Here is an 18018-nt window from a genome sequence, read left to right as displayed (position 1 = left end):
AGGGGCTGGGGCTCGGTAGTGCAATGTGGGGCTTGGTCTGGCGCTCTTTCGTGCGCCCTCTCTCGCGCTCCAACCAGCTGTTCGAGTGGCTTCGGCTGGCGCTCGGGTGCCGCCTCGGCAGTGTTACAGAGCATCTGCGTTCTTCGACATTCTTCGCCAGCACCGCGGATGCTCCGCCTCGCTTCTTCTTGGTCCGCACTCGCCGACTCTCTTAGCGCGGAGCTCTCCGGGTCGCTCCGCTCGGCTCTCTGGTCTTCTGGTTGGTGCCACCGACTGGTGGGCATTCGCTCTGCAGCTGCGTTCGTGCGCTTTTTGAAAATAGTTACAAGATGTTCATCGAAGTGAGTGGAACGCCGCAGCGGTTAAACGGAAACGGTCGCATGGACTCTTGAGCAGCCGAAGAAGCTCGCCTCCGAAATCGCTAACTGAATCACAATCGCGTTCGCTGCGTTCTGCGTGCTGCGTTCTTCAAGTGGAGACGCCAGCCAAAAGCCCACAGCAGTCAGAGTCAGATCAAAGCCCTCTGATTCCCTGCGAATGGGACGCACTTCCAATTTCCAAGCCGAAAACCCAGTGAAACAGAAGTGCATTCGGTCTTCCGCTCGTGGAGCTATTGTTATTTTTAAACTGCTGACCGCAGCATATTTTACTGCTTAAAATAGACGGCAACACACAAAAAGATATGCCGCCGAAACAGAAATAAACCGAAAACCCAAAGGGTAAAACTCGAAAGTGCCAAAACAAAAAGAATTTCACTAGGAAAGTGCGTGTTCTAAAAATATACAAATACAAACCGCAACCAGGCAGCAATAGAATTTCCTGCCGGCCAAACTCAGCCGAAACTGCATTTTGTTGAATATATTCAGTCTGGAGAAGCCAAGTGTCAAAGTGTAGTGCAAATATTTTTAAGTCTCCGCCAAAACATAAACAAGAGAGAGAAGAGAACTCTACTCACACTTCGTGCATTTCAAAAAGATTTTCGTGTTCTGGAATACGAAGTAAGCAGAAACCCAGGAGGCGGAATCCATTAGCTCCGCATTAAAGTGTTGAAATAAATTAAGTCTTGGATACCCGCGAACTTTGCATTTTGGAATACTTCTGCAGCATTTTGGATACCCGTGCTAGTGAATTCTATATATTGTCGTTCGATCTGGAGGGCTTAAGCAAACAATTTCACAAAGGTTGGTACACAACTCATGCTGGTGATCGCTGGGATTGTTGAGTAACACGCTGTGGCTGGCATAAAGAAATCCATTATTGCCATCGCGAAATATTTATACTATGCACACGTCATTAAGCATACGACAGGTTGGCCAATGTAAGAATCTGCCTGTGAGCCAGCATGGCCATGAGAAAAGTGTAAACAAGAAATGTGTGCGGATGCCTGTTAAATAACTTTGGATTATTCACAAAATTTCGTTTTAATTTGGAGTGAGCCAGTTTTAAAGTAAATGGTCAAAGTGTGAAGTGTTTTCTGACACTATTCTAAAAATAGTTCTATTCAGTGTTGCTTCTAAGCCGAAAGAAATAATGTTTAATTTAATTAATATTTTCTGAAACAGTTCTTTGTTGCTTCATATTTAAAATTTTACGATGTTGGAAACACGAAGCTTGTAAAATAAATCATTGTATTCAGCTTGAACTAATACACTTTTAAAAAAGAACGTTCTATTTCGTGCCAAAAATGTGATTTTTTAACTCAAATTTAAAGAAATGAAAGAACAGTGTACTTGGACTTGTAAAATTTCCTCTCAAATTTTCTATTTTCTAATTTTGTTCTATTCAAAATGTAAACTACTGCTTCAAATTTGAAATAATTTGCATAGGCAGCTGGGGGCTAGGTAACTGAAAACGCCCGACAGACTTTCCAGGGAAAGCAAATCCACTCCCAACAGTCCCGAACACCTGGACGGGGCCGAGAGTGGGATCTTTACAAAGAATACTACTTGAGCCCGTGCACACATCAGATGAAGCACTGTAAACAAAAGTCCCCGACTGCATATCTCATTACCAGACCAAGGATCATCGTCTAAACAAAGGAAAGAATCGAAACTTTTCCCATTATCAACGCAAGTGTTTTCTGCACTTTTTCCCTTCTTATTTTCGTTTTCCCTGCAAGTGGAAGTGTCAGTCAGGGCCATGGATATGACCACCGGCACTGGTCAGTCTCAGTTCTCGGTTCTCGGTGGCAAATGCCACTCCTCACACCGGAATCAACGTCATTCATAAAGAAGAAACAGGGAAAAATTATAAAGCAGGGGACTTTTTTACATCTGTCATAAATTTTCCTGCACTCGCACATAAATCTATTTTCTGCATTTTATTTGTTTATTTAAAAATTCTTGTGCACGCCGAGAAGAACAGAAAGGCGAGAGCCATAATTTGCAACCTGATTGATGTGACAATTCCTTAATTAATTTTTGTTGGAAATACGCCTTATATACGACTGCCATTTAATTAGCAAATCTGTTTTTGGAAGAGGTAATACATCAGGCTAAATGATGCGATGCGGGTGCAGCAGAGAAATGAGTTTATTCACATCGCAGAGTCTAGTATCTGGCTCGTTTACCTCCCCGCGGCCAGGTAATTGAACCCCAGTGTTGTCCTGCACTGCCCTTCCTCCTTAGATATAATTCTTTACGCACATCCGTGCCGTTGTCTTTCTCACGGATTGTCAATCGAAGTTTGTTTCTCACTCAACCCCCGAAGTATTTTGGCAATTCTCAAAGGGCAGCGCCCAGCCAATACTAAGTGAGCAAATAATAAGAGTTGCTGATAAGGCCTGGGTTTTGTGGCTTCTGTTGAGATCGAGTTCAATGACTTAACTTATCACCGGCTGCTGAAACTTTTCGGCTCGACGTTCTTCGTTCTTCTGCCTTCTGGCTTCTTGGTTCTTGCTCTGTTCTGCTGATAAGGTTGAGGCTGAGACGGCGAAGAAACCGAAGCCGCAGCCGATGTGATTACGCTGCATTTTGAATAGTCGGGAGAGAACGGCAATCTGGAACGGCTGATGACAAATGCTGGATTCGTGCTTCAAATAGTTAAACATCACTCAAGAATTTGTATAGGTTTCTCCAAAATAGTTCAGCCATAAGCAAACACACTTTTGAACAGGGAGCCATGTAAGAAGTGAGTGTCTAATGTGATCTTGTGAAACCATGTGATAAGGCTTAAATATGCAGTGCACTTAACGACGTCGTACAACATAAAATATATGAACTTCAAAAAGTCCCTTAAGCATTTGAAACTGCACAAAGTATGCACCGCTGATTTGGCAGAAATGTTTGAAAAACATTTTCGTATCGGACAAACTCCTTAAGTACTGCACAAAGCAACAGGACGAAAAGTTGTGGTAGCAATAAATAATTTAAAACTAATTGGCCAAGTTGAAGGATATATATTTTCCAATGAGTGCAGGGCTGCCACTCAAAATCAGGCAATAGTCAACAAATAGTTCCATCCATAAACATTGTTAAAATGAAGAATGCATCACACTTCCCACCGCACCATCCCCACTGAACCCCCAATTAGCATCGGCTACTTGTGCAGTAAATAAGGCACAAAAAACATGCAGATGCTGAAAAAACAAGAACGCGGAGGATGAAAAGCTGGCAATAGAGGCAAATACTTCTGCGCCATATTTTGCAGCCAACGCACATAAATAAGCTCTAGACCAAGAAGCCAAAAAGGCAACAGAATGGGCGTAGCGAAACTTGGTCGCATTGTTGCTGCCACTGCTGCTCTGTTATGGTTGGCAACTGGCCAAAAAGACATGGCCAAATGTGCGCCAGCTCTCGCTGCTAGCCATCCAGAATTCAGCCTCCCATCATCCTCGTCCCTTCACTCTCGCCTTGCGCTCTCGCCCGATTTCTGTTGTCGGCTCGCTAATAAATAATTTTAATTGTGTTTCTTTGGCCTTACTCTTTTATTTGGCTGCCCCACTTCTTTGGTAATAAAAGATTTCCATTGTTGCACTAGTTTGGCTGCGGGAAATGGCTAAAAAACGTGATCAACAGCAAATTGAGTTCGCCTTTATGACTTGGCCAATTTGCACAGTGTGTGTGTCTTATCAGGCTGCAACGGCAGCATTGAGGTTGGCCAGGTTTGCCCCTACTCCTCCTCGGTTTTGCACATTTCTGCGCCGTCTGCTGGTGCCTCCTCCAATCTTTGGTCGACAAATATGTCGAGTGCATGACTTGGGCAAACTTTGTCACTGATAAGACTGTTGAACACCCGATCAACCTTCCTTCTGCTCATGCTCGGCACTCTTCAATTTTATGCTTCTACACGGCGAAAAAGGTTGTATGTACTCTTTATGTCTGCTTAAGAATTGGCCCTTAAAATGTGTTATTTAGTGCTAGAACATGAATTCTTAAAATATTTATATTTTAAAAGTGCCGACAAGTCATCTTACCACTTGTTCCCTTCCAAACTTTGATGTTAGTCTAACAACACACTCACTCACACTTGAAGCGAACGACAATGTCAGATTGGTGGCCAGACCAACGGCTATTTTTGCTCAGTGCAGCACAAAGAATCGCAGTACCCATACGCCACGTTGCACTGAGACTGAAATGAAACGAAACGAAAGTTGTCTTGGCTGTGAGCTTTTTTGGCGACTTGGTCACGTCTTCAATGCACTTTTGCTACTCGAGGGGAGGGGGCAGATGCGGGGTGTTCGGTGGTGTGCAGTGACATTTATTGCAGCTTGTTATTGGTGTTACTGCTGCAGCAGCTGAATCAGTTGGTCCCTGTATCTTCTACGTAGCCAGTGCACGGGCATTGTATCTACATGCAAGACACACCCACACACTGCAGTGATGAGTTTTATAGGCGCTTTCAATACTGGGCCAAGGTAGTTTTTATCTTTTACTTTGCCAGTTCATTGTTGATGTGCTGGCGTTGTTGTTGCTGGTCCGTCTGGCAGCTTTATCCGATTTTTTTGTTGTCTTTGTAATTGCAATTTGCAATCCTTGAACAACTTGTGCGCTCTTCTCTTGCCAATTCGTTCATTGCCGGCTGTCTCTTTAAGTTTTCATTACTCATCTGCTTGAATGTATTTATTTATTTTTCCTTTGCCAGATGCGAGGAAATGTACAGGAAAAGCACGTGCTACTGATTCGCTTTTTCGTTATATTCAGCAATTACGAATTTAATAAAGAGGCCAATCCACTAATAAGAACTATTAGTCCATAAACATTAAACTGAAAGCAATACTTCAACTATACCATTTCGTTTAAAACATAATAGCATATCAAGGCTTTCTTTTGATTTTTTGGTGACGATTATTTATTTTACTTGTCAAAGCTATGAACAATTCGAATTCAAAATACACGCAAAATCTCAAGCAATGATGATTTAAAATATTTACAAATTGGCAGAAGCTCTTCGCATTTCAATTTTGATTTTCTTTCCATTTGTTTTGTTAGTTTTGTGTTTGATTTCGATTTTCCAATGACGTATGCCAGAAATTTTCCATTGCATCGAGACAATTGGCAGCCAAGTCAAGTCAAATGAATGCAATTGGCACACATACAGAGGCATACCCGCCCACCCGAGTCCCCTCGGAAAACCCCCAGCACCACGCCCCTGCACTTGTATATCTCTTATTCGATCAACCTTCCTTTCTTGGTCTGACTCTTTTGGTTCGTTTTTCAAACAATGCCGAGCTGTCAAAGCTATTGATTTGAGTGTGCGACTTATGTTTGCCATGTGACTGCCTTTGAACGCCCACCAACGCCCCTTTTGCCCGTTGCCAACCCCACTTTCCCCCTTTTCCGCCTTGCGTAGCAGCTCGGTATCCTTTCTCTTGTCTGCGTGTTGCAACCGATGAGTTTTTCTTGGCAAGAACGTTTCTCCTGCGCTTTCGTCCTTCTGGGTTCCTCCTCGTTTTGATCCTTTCTTTCACATATTTTCCCGCCCTTTTTCACACTTGACGCCCCTTTTTCCTGGCTTTAAAACCCTTTTCCCCGGCATTTTTTGGCCCCGCACATGTGACTGCATATAAAGGCGAAAATGTCGAGCGAGCAGTAAAAAACGAGCAAGAGAAGCGAAAATTTCCACTGCACAAACTTTGTTGCCAAGGTTGTCTTACTTAAATTGTATTTGTACAAGGCTTCAACACTGCCAATTTTCAACTCCCAGAAAAACACAGTTTTTTGGCTACCAAATAAGTGCTAACTCGTACTCTGTGTCCTCAGTATTTGGTCCAAACGTGCCGCTTTTGCCTGAACCTATTTTTAGGGACTTCTTGGTCGAAAATATACCAGAATCGAGCTGGTTTATGGCCACTCCATCCCGACCAGGCAACGAACCAAAATCTAAGGCCAATTCGTTGGCCTTTGGCCGCTGTTGTGCCGGGGGAAGGTAGCGACAGGGGAAAAGGTGGCCATAAACAAGACTTTCCAGCTGCTGAATACATGGGCATAATCTATGGCCATGTCCTTGTAACCCCCACTCCATGCGACTTGGCCCCGGAGGCCTTTTGTTTAGATTTATTGCTTTTTCTGTTTGTGCTCTAGTCCCCCTGCCTGGGCTCTTTTTAGTTGATAATTGATGAACATTGTGACTGCTGCACAAAAGGACACCCTGCACTCGCACGGGCAAGGCAAAGCTGGCCAGAGATCATCACTGAGCACACACTCTGTTCCATTCGAAGCCCATCCATATATGCAGAGCAGACGTGTCAATCACACTGATTCAATTAAGTGAAGTGCAGGCCACACAAACAAACAGGCTCGACTCGAGGGCTCAGTCCAGGCAGTTGAGAACCGACCTCAAAACCATTGTTTGCCTTTGTACTCCAATTGCGCTCAGAAGTAGGCAATACGAGCGCTCAGCCGCACATTTCGGATCGGAAGTGCTGAATAAATGAAAATCCCTGCGGGGAGGAAATTGATTAAAATAAATATCAATTCTTGTCCTGCTCTTCGTTTCAATCACTAAATATAAATCTGAGTGAGCTACAAGTTACTTAACAGTTTTCTCTGTGAGATTAGCTCCAAAACGCAAGGATGTGACCGATTTCTAAAAATTCCTCGGTTTCGTCACATAAGTGACATAAATAACCATCTGCGGCTCCTGCCTGATTCCCGACCCTGACCCCACCTCGAACCCCGACCCGCTCAGCTGTCAACAAAGTCATTGCAGGTGTTAGGGCGTGAACGAGCACTCGGGAATATATTGGAGGAACGAGTGCTAAGAACTGCTGTTAACTGCTCACAGGACTGAGTCGTGAGCCAAATGCCTTCGAGCGGCAACTAAAGTCGTAAGCAACAGTAGCAACAAAAGCAGCCTCTGCGAGGGGATGCTGTAATGATGACAGCCGGGAACGGAGAAAAGTCTGCTCGAAGCCAAGCACCGAAATCATAGCGCATAGAGAAAATAGGGAGTCCGAACATGATATTCATCATGATTTTTAAGGCTAACTTTTTGAGGATGTTACTTATTATCTTTTTTTGTAACATAAATGTATTACTTCTCTATTGCTGATAGCATCCTGATACGAAATCGCGTACAATGCAATGTTTTTCATTCTGTGCAGCTCATTGTTTTTTGCCGGCTGAGTGTGCGGTGTGTGCTCATGTTGAACGATTGCCGACGCCTGCTGCTGACAAGTGTTGCGTGTTTTGAATAAAGTCCTACATCCACTCAGAAAGTACGTCTATACCCGCTCAAGGGTGTCCTTTTCACTCGTCGCCTAATGACAGAGCCAAGCGAATTCCGAGCCCTTCAAGTGCTTTGTTTGCTAGCTTACAGCGATGTCGATTGGCGCTGTCGAGGGGTATTTGCTCGTACTGAAAGGTCCTCCAATGAACATATGTTTGATCTGCACGTGGGAAACCCTGACTCATTTAGCGGTGTAGCTCTTGTCGTAGTTCATTAAGGGTGTGCGCTAGTGGTCAGTTAAAGACAGCACGATGCTTAGCAATTAGCTGAGTCATTAAATATTAAAGAAACAACTAGGAACTGTCTATTTCGTTGATCCAGCTGCGTTCTTAAATTTTTAAACGGGCAGTAAATAAACCCGCCCAAAATGCCGCGAGCAAAAGCAACTGGCGGAAATCCTTTTGTTGATTGACTCACCTTGAATGCTGGCAACTTTGCCTTTCAGCTGACCTGAAAGTTTGTTAATGCCGTTCCCGGATGGCGATGGAATCCCTGCTATGCAAACTGCTGCAGCTGCTGCTTAGCTTCATTTTAATTTTTAGCTGCTGTGCGAAAAAGAGCAACGAATAAAACTTTACCGTCAGGGCTTTGTGCCACTTTTCATGCTGCATTGCAAATTTTTCAATGTTGCGAAAGGAGATTATGGGGTGGCGAAAACTTTATAACACTCATTTCATTCAAAGTTTGCCGGCACGGAACAAAGTCGTGGACAAGTGGAAGGATTTACTGCAGTGCTCCAGGGGTCATTCAGTGGTTCATCAATCATGCCACGCCCTCCAATCAAAGCACAAAGTGCCGAGCTGGGGGTTCCGTTCGGGTTATGCCAGCCACATGTTGCCCACTCCTGGGCCAGACACCCCGGCCTCCCAAAAAGGCTGCAGCTATTTCGTTGATTAGCCTTGTGTCTGCGAAAACTTTCACCCCACCGCCACCCCCACACCATCTCGCTGTTTGTTATGGCTAAACATAAAAGCTAAACGTTAACGCACACAGCCTCATATGCTATGTAATTGATACGGAGTTGTACAGGGAAGAAGAGTCGAAAAGAACATGCCCTACCAGTCATGCCAAATACACCGGTGTTGTCGGGAGTCCCGAATTTTCTTTTGCTTGTTCGAGCTATGATTTTCGTACGTTCTTTAACACCTGAAATAAAAAAGTCAACTCTTCTGTGTCATCGAAATCACGAAAAGGTGTTATGAAATAGGCATAGCATAAGGACAGTAATTTTTTAATAAATCCTTAATTATTTTACTTTCTTTTGTCTTTATAAAATTTAATCTTTAAAAACTGACCTTTTCACTTTTCTCTTTTTTTATTTTCCTAATTTAAATTTTATAGCCCAAAGTGCGTTTTCCTGTTCGACTTTTCCTCACCATATCTTTGCCTCCTGCTTTTTTATGTGTGACGCTGGGTTTTATTGCTGCTTGGATCGCCTCAAGGTAACAGGAGGTGCATGAATGTGGGTGTTCACACCACAGAATACTCCACCCACCATGCGGCCCAAACCCAGTCCAAGCCTCAACCAATACTCAGATGGCGGCCGACTCCCCACGCAGCCTCATTTGGGCTGGCTTTATTCCCATTGCCCCGCAGCCCCCTTTGGCACAGGTGCACGCTGATATATGCGCCTGAGGTTGGCCCAAAAGCAGAGGGGGTGGTTCTGGGGCGGGCCAAAGTCGTTGCGGGCTTAGGCCGGTGCTGATATATGTGTAAGGCCACGTGGCAATCGCCAGATCCCCGTGGCATATCTCCCCTCGTTTATTCGGCATGAGCCACATTTGAGTTTCTAATCAAGGTAATTTTATGTTTGCCAAGCTCGACTAATGCCAAAATTACATTTTAGTCGTTCCGCCAACAAAGTCCCACGTTTCTTCGCCTCTTCCCCGCCTCCTCCCACACAAAGTGGTTTTGGCCAACACGGCGTATGCGTGATAAATGCAAGCCAACATTTGGCTTATCCCTAATGCTCATGCGAGTGGTTGTCTGTGTGGCTGTGCAAGTGTGGCTGCGACTGTGGAAAACGGCTCTTCTCTTTGAGCTGCTAATTAGGCCAACATTGTGGGAGGAAAGCGGCAAAACAACAGCAGGCAATTGTATGCCAGGACAAGCCATTAACATTAGTGGGAAGGAGGGGTGTAGGGGGGATGTTATTGTGTGGCGAAGAGCCAAGCAAAGGTCACATTTGAGGCCGCATTTGTTGCCTTGGCTTGCTGACCAACGCAGGCCGAAGGCCTGACTTGAAAGCAGTTAAAAATGAGCCAAGCATCCCTTCCTGTACTATTTTGAGGGAGAAATTAACTTGCTAATACAAGCATTTTAGTAACGTTCCATCCATTCGTAAGTCTGCTCGTCCCCAAAATGTATGCTATCCATATAGTGTCCGCGTAATGATGTGTCGGCGGGAGATGCGCGACCCAGCGGACAACTAAATCCCGACACGAATTGATGCATCCAATCAAGCGTTTCGCCAACCATCCATCAGCCAATCAATCAATCAGTCAAGCGACCAATTGCGCCTGCGTTTGGGGTCAATAGAGGAGCGCTTGTCATCGGTGAATGTTCCAATAAGGGGTGTATGGCTTAAGCTTGTGTGGCGTGTGGTGTGAAGTGCATCGCTTAATGCATCAGTGGGCAAACGATTTCTGGGCCACTGGCACTAAGTGTTTAGGACATTTTCATATCGGGCCCTCCTTTGACATGGCATGAGCATGGCAGACGGCCAGTGACCGGACAACTCAGGCCTGAAAAAGGGAAATAAAGGATATCAGGAGTTATTTGATTGCTAACCTATGTTCCATGAAGAAATCTTTAACAACTATATTACGAAACAATCATACCATTATAATTTATGTTAACCAGTTTCTCCTCTATTCTCTTTGCAGTTGACATGTTCAAAGCCAACGAGGAACGCATCACTTCACATATCGGTAAGTGGCAATTTCACTGCTCCAAAAACATATATGAGCAGTGCTCTGCTTAAAAGCCCATTAAAATTGAATGCATATGCAAATTCAAAGTTTTATTGGGTTTCGCCAGGAGGCAGCCAGAAGGCATGACCCAGAAACGCGGCTGAAATTGAAGCTAATCAAAAATACATACCGACACCACAAGGACGTTAAAAAAGCGATGAAACAAAAAGGACTCGGCATGTATAGGAAGAAAAGGGAAAGGAAAACCAATTCAAATGTTGATGCTGGCACTTTTCAAAGCATTTTCCCTTGCCAGCTAGCAAATAAAAAGTGTTTGTTTGTGCTCTTCCATCTGGGAGAGTGTCGGTTAAGCAATTCCCCACTTTTTGTTTTGAATATTTGGCAACAATTCAACTAACTGACACGTCCGACTTTGTGAAATCCTTTTCTCTGCTCTACTCTGTCACATTAATCATACGCCATGCGTTACAGGCCGGCACATTGGATTATTATGGGCTCGAAGAGAAATTCTGGCCAGCACATGAAAATTTCATTAAATTTTAAGCTTGTTATTGTCTGCCTGTCTCCCAGCCTGTTATGGGTCGGAATCTGGTTTGGGTTTCCAGTTTCTGTTGTTGTTGCGATGACAAACGCCCCGAAAAGCTGTCATTAGTTGAAATCACATGTCATTGGCAGGGCGAAAGTGACCCGAGCGTGCTCGTCAAGGAACCCTAGAGAAAGACGCAGTCAGAGGCGGTCGAAAGGTCTTTGGAACAGATATGGTGCCCTCTTCGGGGCGAAAAGCTATTAAAGTTTTACGTGCAGCAGACTTTCTTTGAGATTGTTTTGGAATTTGAACGGTTTGGGACTATTTTTTGTGTTACTGCTGTTCTGAATTGCATTATTTATAGAAAATCGAAATAAATTTTAATTCAAACATTTTTCGAACTGGAAAAGCGCAAACATAGTGTATTTTAAGCAGTTCCTAATGAAAAAGCCCCTGGTAAATGTCAATGCCTACGCCTGTGAGTCCTTGTCAAGTGTGAAATTTGAGTGTCTGTGAGGCCCGCCAGTGTGTGTGCTGTACGAGCGTGTTGTGTTTGAGTGTGCATCTGTTGTTGTGGGTGCTTAAATGTTTGCCTACGTGTCAGCCTTGTCATTGGCAGCTGTCCTCCCGCGCGCACAGGATGCTGCCTTTATGAGAGTTCATTGATATTCATTTGTGTGTGTGACATTACACGAAACATCCTTGGCGTGGGAAGTGTCCCTTAACCCGCTTAACAACTCTGGCCGCATTCGGATATATCAAGCCAAGCGCTGGCTAAAAATTCAATTAAACGTATGAGAAGCAGCTGGGGAGGAAAACAAAACCAGCAGGGGACCGCAAATCGGCTTATGGCCATAAAGCGAGTTCCGAGCGAAACTCAATCAAAAGTGAAGTTTGATTTCCTGCATGCGACTTTCCTTTATTTCCTTTTCCTTGCATACTTTGCTGCGCCCGGGAGAAATGTTGGAGAAATGCTGGCAATTTACAAGTGCTCAGTCAACTCTGTCTCAGTGGCCCTCGACCATTTCCCCTTTATTTATTCCCTTTCTCGCTGTCTGTCGCTTTAGGCTTTGCGGCAGGGCCTCAATCAATATGGCTTAGGCAGACTCGTTATAAATTCATGTCCGGCGCTTTTCTTTATTTTTTGTGCATGGAGCCACAGCATGAATATGAATGAATAAATGAATGTGAGCCTGCACAACTGTGGAACGAATAACAGCTATACAAAACCCTACACTCTATGCAAATGTCTTAAGTTAAGTGCATTGTAGTGTGGTATTTAAAAACCACCCATGTGGTGATGAAACACTTTTCTTGAAAACATTAACCTTAAAATTTAAATCGAAAGTTGCTTACTAGCATTTCGATGTCTACTTATATTTTAATTATAAACCAAACGAAAAACCAATAAGTACTGCGTAATAATTGTGACGTGCAGGAAGTGTCTTTTGTGGTATATATTACCTTGACCTTAACTGTTATATAAGCCACACTATCCAGGCACATTTCTTATGACCGTTTTTTCAGCTTTTCCTTTCGACCTGCCTTTTTTCTGTTTGGTTTTTCTACGCCAATTGAACTATCTAAAAGGAAAACTCTTTTTCTATTCCTCTCCTCTTGTTGTCTTTTGTGCGGAAATTCCTTTTCAAAATCCTCTCCAGCAGCAGGATGGAAAAGTTCAAGTGTCGACAAACTTTAGCTTCAAAACCAAAGCAAACAAAATCTCATCAATTTTTCAATGCTCACCTTGAGGAAAGAAAGCCGAAACAACAGCAACAAAAATTAGCAAAGTTAAGGGGCAAAGCGGAAATTCTTGAGGTTAAAGAAGAGGAAAATCAGGGAGGATTTTCCCCACTCCCTGAACGCCCATTGATATACATCTTCTAGGCCGAGAGCAGACACTGAGACACTTAATCCGCACGTTTACACCTCAACGCACACAACATTCCAGAAAGGGCGGGGGTGGACCGGGGGCATCGTTCCCTTCGACTTGGTATTCACCATAAATTTGTGTATTCTACTTAACAATTAACCGGGATGGGGCGTGAAAACTTTCAGTCTTCCTCAACAAAAGACTCAAAGACAGCTTAATAAGGATGTGGCAAGTGGAGGTCATGAGGGCGAATCAAAAGGGGTTGCCGTGAATGGAAAACGCCGAAATCAAAAGTGAGATTAGCCGCAATATGGGGCCAAGATCGGGACAGGACCCGAAGCAGAAGGAATCCTTAGAGAGCTCCCTATTAATCGATTTCCTCTGCAGATTAATTGCGACTCGCCGAAGCGGTATAATAAACCTTTCCAGGAATCGAATTAGATGGCTGAAATCTATTCATGTATGCATTTAATTAAACTCTGATATGGGCCAGGTAATGTGATTTAGTTAGGGTGGCTTGTGTGTTTCTGGAAGCCTTCTCCTTGTTATTGAATCATAAATACCCTTAAGAACCCAAATCATATTAGCAAATCAAACTCTTATCCAATTAAATGGCACATCAGCTGGAATAAAATGATTGACTTCAAACTTAACAAGTTTTCGCAAGTGGACTGTTCCGCATTCATTTGGCGTCCTTAGCTATTTCAGGGATATTTTCTACTCGTTTCCCTGGGGCTTTAGCTTTCTTTTTCTCGCGTCAGCAATGAAAAAAGTGAGGGTAAAGTTAGGTGATTACAAGACAAAATGCGGCGTTGCTTTAATTGCACTTGAACCCCCGACCTTCGACTCCAGGCCAACCCCTCCGCACCCCAGCCACCTTAGCATCCAGTTCAAGTTAATTGGCCCGACGCCTGGCTCAACGCTGTTCCACTCGCTCATTAATTACAGCTTAGTCCGACCCGCAGTTGGAGCCCTAATGGTTTACCTGCAGATGCCGTCGGTGCTCTGGCAAACATTGCTGTTCCCGTGTTCTTACACTTCTGGAAAATACTTTCACTGATGCTCAAAACATCGGACACCTAAAACCGATTTCACTACCGAGAAAACTGTGGCAAGTTAAGCCAAATAAGAAACAAAGCTTAGAATATTTACGTTCGCTCAGTGCATGCCTTTTAAATATGCGTCTGAATATTATCACACGTATACAATATATCTATCTATCTATCTATTCTAAAGTAAGCAACGTTAAAGTATATATATTCTTGATCAGGATCACTAGCCGAGTCGATCTAGTAAACTGTAAGAGCTTAAGAGTTGAGATTTCAGATCTGCATTCCTTATTTTTGTACGTTGCGCAAGTTGCCGCCCACTAAACCACCCACCATGTATTGAAATAGCTGGTAGGTGGCGCTTTACAATCTCGGTGTGCTCTATCTCCCTTAGGCTGAGTAACGGGTATCTGATAGTCGAGGCTGACTGAGGCTTCCTTTTTGTTTCTTTTATTGTTTTATCAATAATGCTCAAATATAATAAGCAAATTATATTTAATAATTTAAAACTAAAATGAAGCAAAAGTGCAAATATTTTTTATTATTTCTTGACTCCTGCCACTTCGCTACCTCCCTTGCACCTTCCCCTTCCGTGGCATTTTCCGCTGTGGCTGTGGCTGCGGCTGCGACTGTTTGCCAAAGGACCTTCTTTTGCCGTGGCTTTTCTCGGCTCAATGCTTTTTTACCTCTCCCTGGCTGCCGCTTCTTATTAATGCTTTGTAATGAAATATACTCTTACTTATCTGCTCTCGTCCCGTGCTCTGGAATTTTTCGTTGATTATTTTGAGCTTTGCGTACTATCTTATGGCCACCCGCCATTTCCCCCCACTCTGCGCATTTAATTAAGCAAATAGCAGGAAAATTTGTTTTTTTTCGGGATTTCCCTTTTGCTATTTTGGGGTTTTTCAAGGGTGGGATTGATGCTCACTTGTTGCTCTCTTTGTGGCATTTTTGGCTTCCTTTTCGACGGTGGTCACTTTAATCAAATAATGAGGCAAAAATCCACGTTTGCTTATTCGAGAAAAAGGTAAAAAAGTTAACTCGAAATTTTAATAAAGTAGGTTCTCTTATATAAAAACAAATTCTTTAATGTATGCAGGCTCTTTTTCTTTGTGTTGATACTAAGGCCCGATTTAGTCCTTTCCATTTATTTAAACATCCACTAAGGTCTTTTTCATTCCCATGACAAATTTTCAATCTAAATTTCCAGCGTGGAAGCTTTGCTCAGGTTAGACAAGAGTGTACTCTATTTTCTACAGCAGCACAAAACACATATAAAATAGCACAAGAAAAATGGTTAGGCTATGTTTTTAATTTATTTATTTTTACTTTAATATGTTTTTGTTTTATTTATGAAAGTTGCTTCGCTAAACCTCACTAAATTTTGGTTAAAATAACCTCATCCTTTGTTGGCACTCAACCCGGACTGGTTTTCTTCTTCGAAATGGCATTGATTTTTTGTGTACACGTGTGTGTGGGAACCATTTGCCACAACTTGTCGCCTTTCAACTTCACTCGCCTCACCAATTTGCAACTAAATTTGCACGGCTGTCGCCCAGAGGAGTAGAGAGAGACGGCGGAAGCCAGCCCACTCGCTCACGTTTGCCAGCTGGAATTTAATAAGAAAATATGCTGCCAGCAACGTGACAGAAGTGGCAATGGGAAAAATCAAGAGAACCGAGAGGGAATTCCACCAAGAGCCACTGGCAGGCGAGGAGCCGCAAATGCAGTTTAATTTTAATCAAATTGCAGATCAATTAACCACTAAATGGGAGCCAGAAAGTGTGGCGGTGAGTGGGCTGAAGCGCAGGGAGAGGACACAATTAATAATGAATTACACGCAAAAGGGGACTCACAGCGGAGGGGCGACTTCTCAAGCCAAAATGTCAAGACTGCAACTACAAACAAGGTTGCCTCTGCGAAGACAACTTAATTAACCTCGACCTTCTCCTCACAACCACTGCAGTAAAAGCGATGACAACTGGCTGACGTCAGGCCGCTGCCGCCGTCCCCTCTCGCACTCGCTCGCATCGCAGCTTTTAGCTTTTCAATGCCGAACGGTGGACATCGTGGGCAAGCCGCCGCTTTAGTTTCAATTCCAGTTGGCCATCGCCAATGGCCAACTGGAAACCAATACAAGAAAGAGAATAAATTCACTACAATTTATGCCGAAAATAGGGCTTCAAAAGCTATCTGGGACTGAAATACATTAAAATAATTAATATATTTAATCACAAGTTCAGTATTTCCCCTAGCAGGGCTAGAAAACCCCTAACTAATATAAAATATTTAAGAGCTCGAAGCGTAACCCCTTTCAGGCTTTTTTCCGTGCACTCACAACTAGCCAGTCAACGCATGAGTGTGACGCACTACGAACTGCGCATGCGCGCGCTCCCAAAGCCGAAAGACCAGCCGGTGCGCACTGCAGCCCCCTTCGCGGCCTGCCGCCGTCACGGTGTGCTTGCCGGCGTGGAGCCAAACCTGTTTGCCAGCCTCTCTCAGTGTTGCACAAGTGTCGGCTGATGTGGCTGCTGCTGCAGTCGCCGCTGTTGCCATTGCAGTTTCAAGAACCGGGTCAAGGTTGGCGCTGCAGTGCATCGGCGATCGCAGTCGGCGGCGGCGCAGCAGCGCGCTTTCGCCTTGTGCGCTTTGCATTGAAAGTCAAGTTCGCGCACATGTGTTTGATTGACATTGGCCAACGCGCGGCAGCAGCAACAACCATCTGGTCTGGTGACTCCTGGGAGATCGGTTGCAATTCGCTGGCCTGCCCATGGGAAAGGATGCAATTACGCGAGGCGATGATAGTAAAGCCCATGTCGGCCCCCCAGAAGGATCCTTACAAATATCTTCAATCCGTGTGTGAGCAACATCAGCTCATAGTAAGTGCACTCAATTGAATTTGCGTGACAAATGGGCTCTTACATTTTTTAGCAGCCCCGAAAATAAATAGGAATTTCGCGAATCGTATCCATTAAATAAAGCTTGTTATTCTTGTCGCCACATATTCGACCTGCTCCCAATTCCACTCAACACATGCGAGCGTTAATTGGCCTCAACATAAATTCCGCTCGAAATATTTGCTTTGTCCAGCGTGCCACATGGTAATCCTTTCACATTTTTCTCTTTAAAAGGGTTATGTTTCAGTCTTTCATTTTCCCAATTCAATCCGCTGCCATGTGCAAGTCCAATCAATTTGTTTATATGAATGCAATTCGATACAGAGCAAAATTGCATTAATTGGGGATGCAATAATTAATAATATTTTAATGAAATTGTCAGGCCAAGAGCGGAAAATTAAAAGAGAAAAATGCACATTAAAAGTGGCAATAAAATAAGGAACCGGCAGCAGAGAGGGTTTTTCATCATCTGCAGGGAGCAATTTAATTTTGTTTGTGGCAACATTCTCACACTGATTAATGGCTGGCCACGCACAGAAGCCAACCCACCCAGCCCTCCCACACCCCTTTCAGGGTCGCTCAGTCAGCCCTAGCTGGGAAAACTCGAGCGCAAGTTAAGCGAAATGCTATTAATTTTCATAAGTAAATGAAAATTGATGTGCGAGCTGCCACCGCCCACTCTATCGTGCATATAGGTACAGAGGGCCCATAGTGTGCGGGATTTTGCGAGTGGGGATCCAGCTGCGGAGTCCTTGGCAAGTCGAACACTTTTCAGTGCACTTGAAGTGCAAGTGCTGGCCAACCAATTCTACCTAGATCGGCGGGGGTCCGTGAAGTAACTTCAGATACTGTTCCCGTAATCTATATAGGTTCCACCACCGTCAACAAGCGAGCGCCGGCGTTCAGCAAACAATTCTCAAAGTCATCGAGTGCCAGGCCGCAGCACACCGAGCAGAATTTATTTATACTGCATAGACTCTGTTTATTTAGATGCACCCGAGACCCTGAAAGCTGCAGCAACTGAGATAGCGCACGCTGCCAGGGGAGAGGCTGAGGCCGGCAAGGAGACAGA

At 44.1% G+C, this 18018-nt stretch overlaps 1 protein-coding gene and 1 long non-coding RNA gene across 7 annotated transcripts in view; one reads left to right on the top strand and one right to left on the bottom strand.

Annotated features, from left to right (window-relative positions):
- The first annotated feature begins 235 nt into the window (after window positions 1–235).
- LOC108036732 (uncharacterized) overlaps window positions 236–18018 on the top strand; it is a 39183-nt gene continuing 21400 nt past the window's right edge. For 2 of the 6 annotated variants that reach the window (XM_017113031.3, XM_017113030.3), the window contains exons 1-2: window positions 237–1181; window positions 10554–10598. The gene's annotated coding sequence lies outside the window, so the exon portion shown is untranslated. Of the gene's footprint in view, window positions 1182–10553; window positions 10599–18018 lie in introns of all 6 variants that reach the window. The other 4 variants (XM_017113035.3, XM_017113033.3, XM_017113032.3 and 1 more) reach the window with 4 other exon arrangements.
- Window positions 3896–7183, bottom strand: LOC127010729 (uncharacterized). The gene is made up of 2 exons (XR_007763507.1): window positions 4415–7183; window positions 3896–4357 (listed from the first exon to the last, which is right to left on the bottom strand). It is a non-coding gene; the product is annotated as an uncharacterized LOC127010729 (long non-coding RNA).

This window comes from Drosophila biarmipes, chromosome 2L (genome assembly GCF_025231255.1).
Source record: "Drosophila biarmipes strain raj3 chromosome 2L, RU_DBia_V1.1, whole genome shotgun sequence".
Classification (NCBI taxonomy): Eukaryota; Metazoa; Arthropoda; class Insecta; order Diptera; family Drosophilidae; genus Drosophila; species Drosophila biarmipes.
This window is presented reverse-complemented; position numbering and strand designations above follow the sequence as displayed.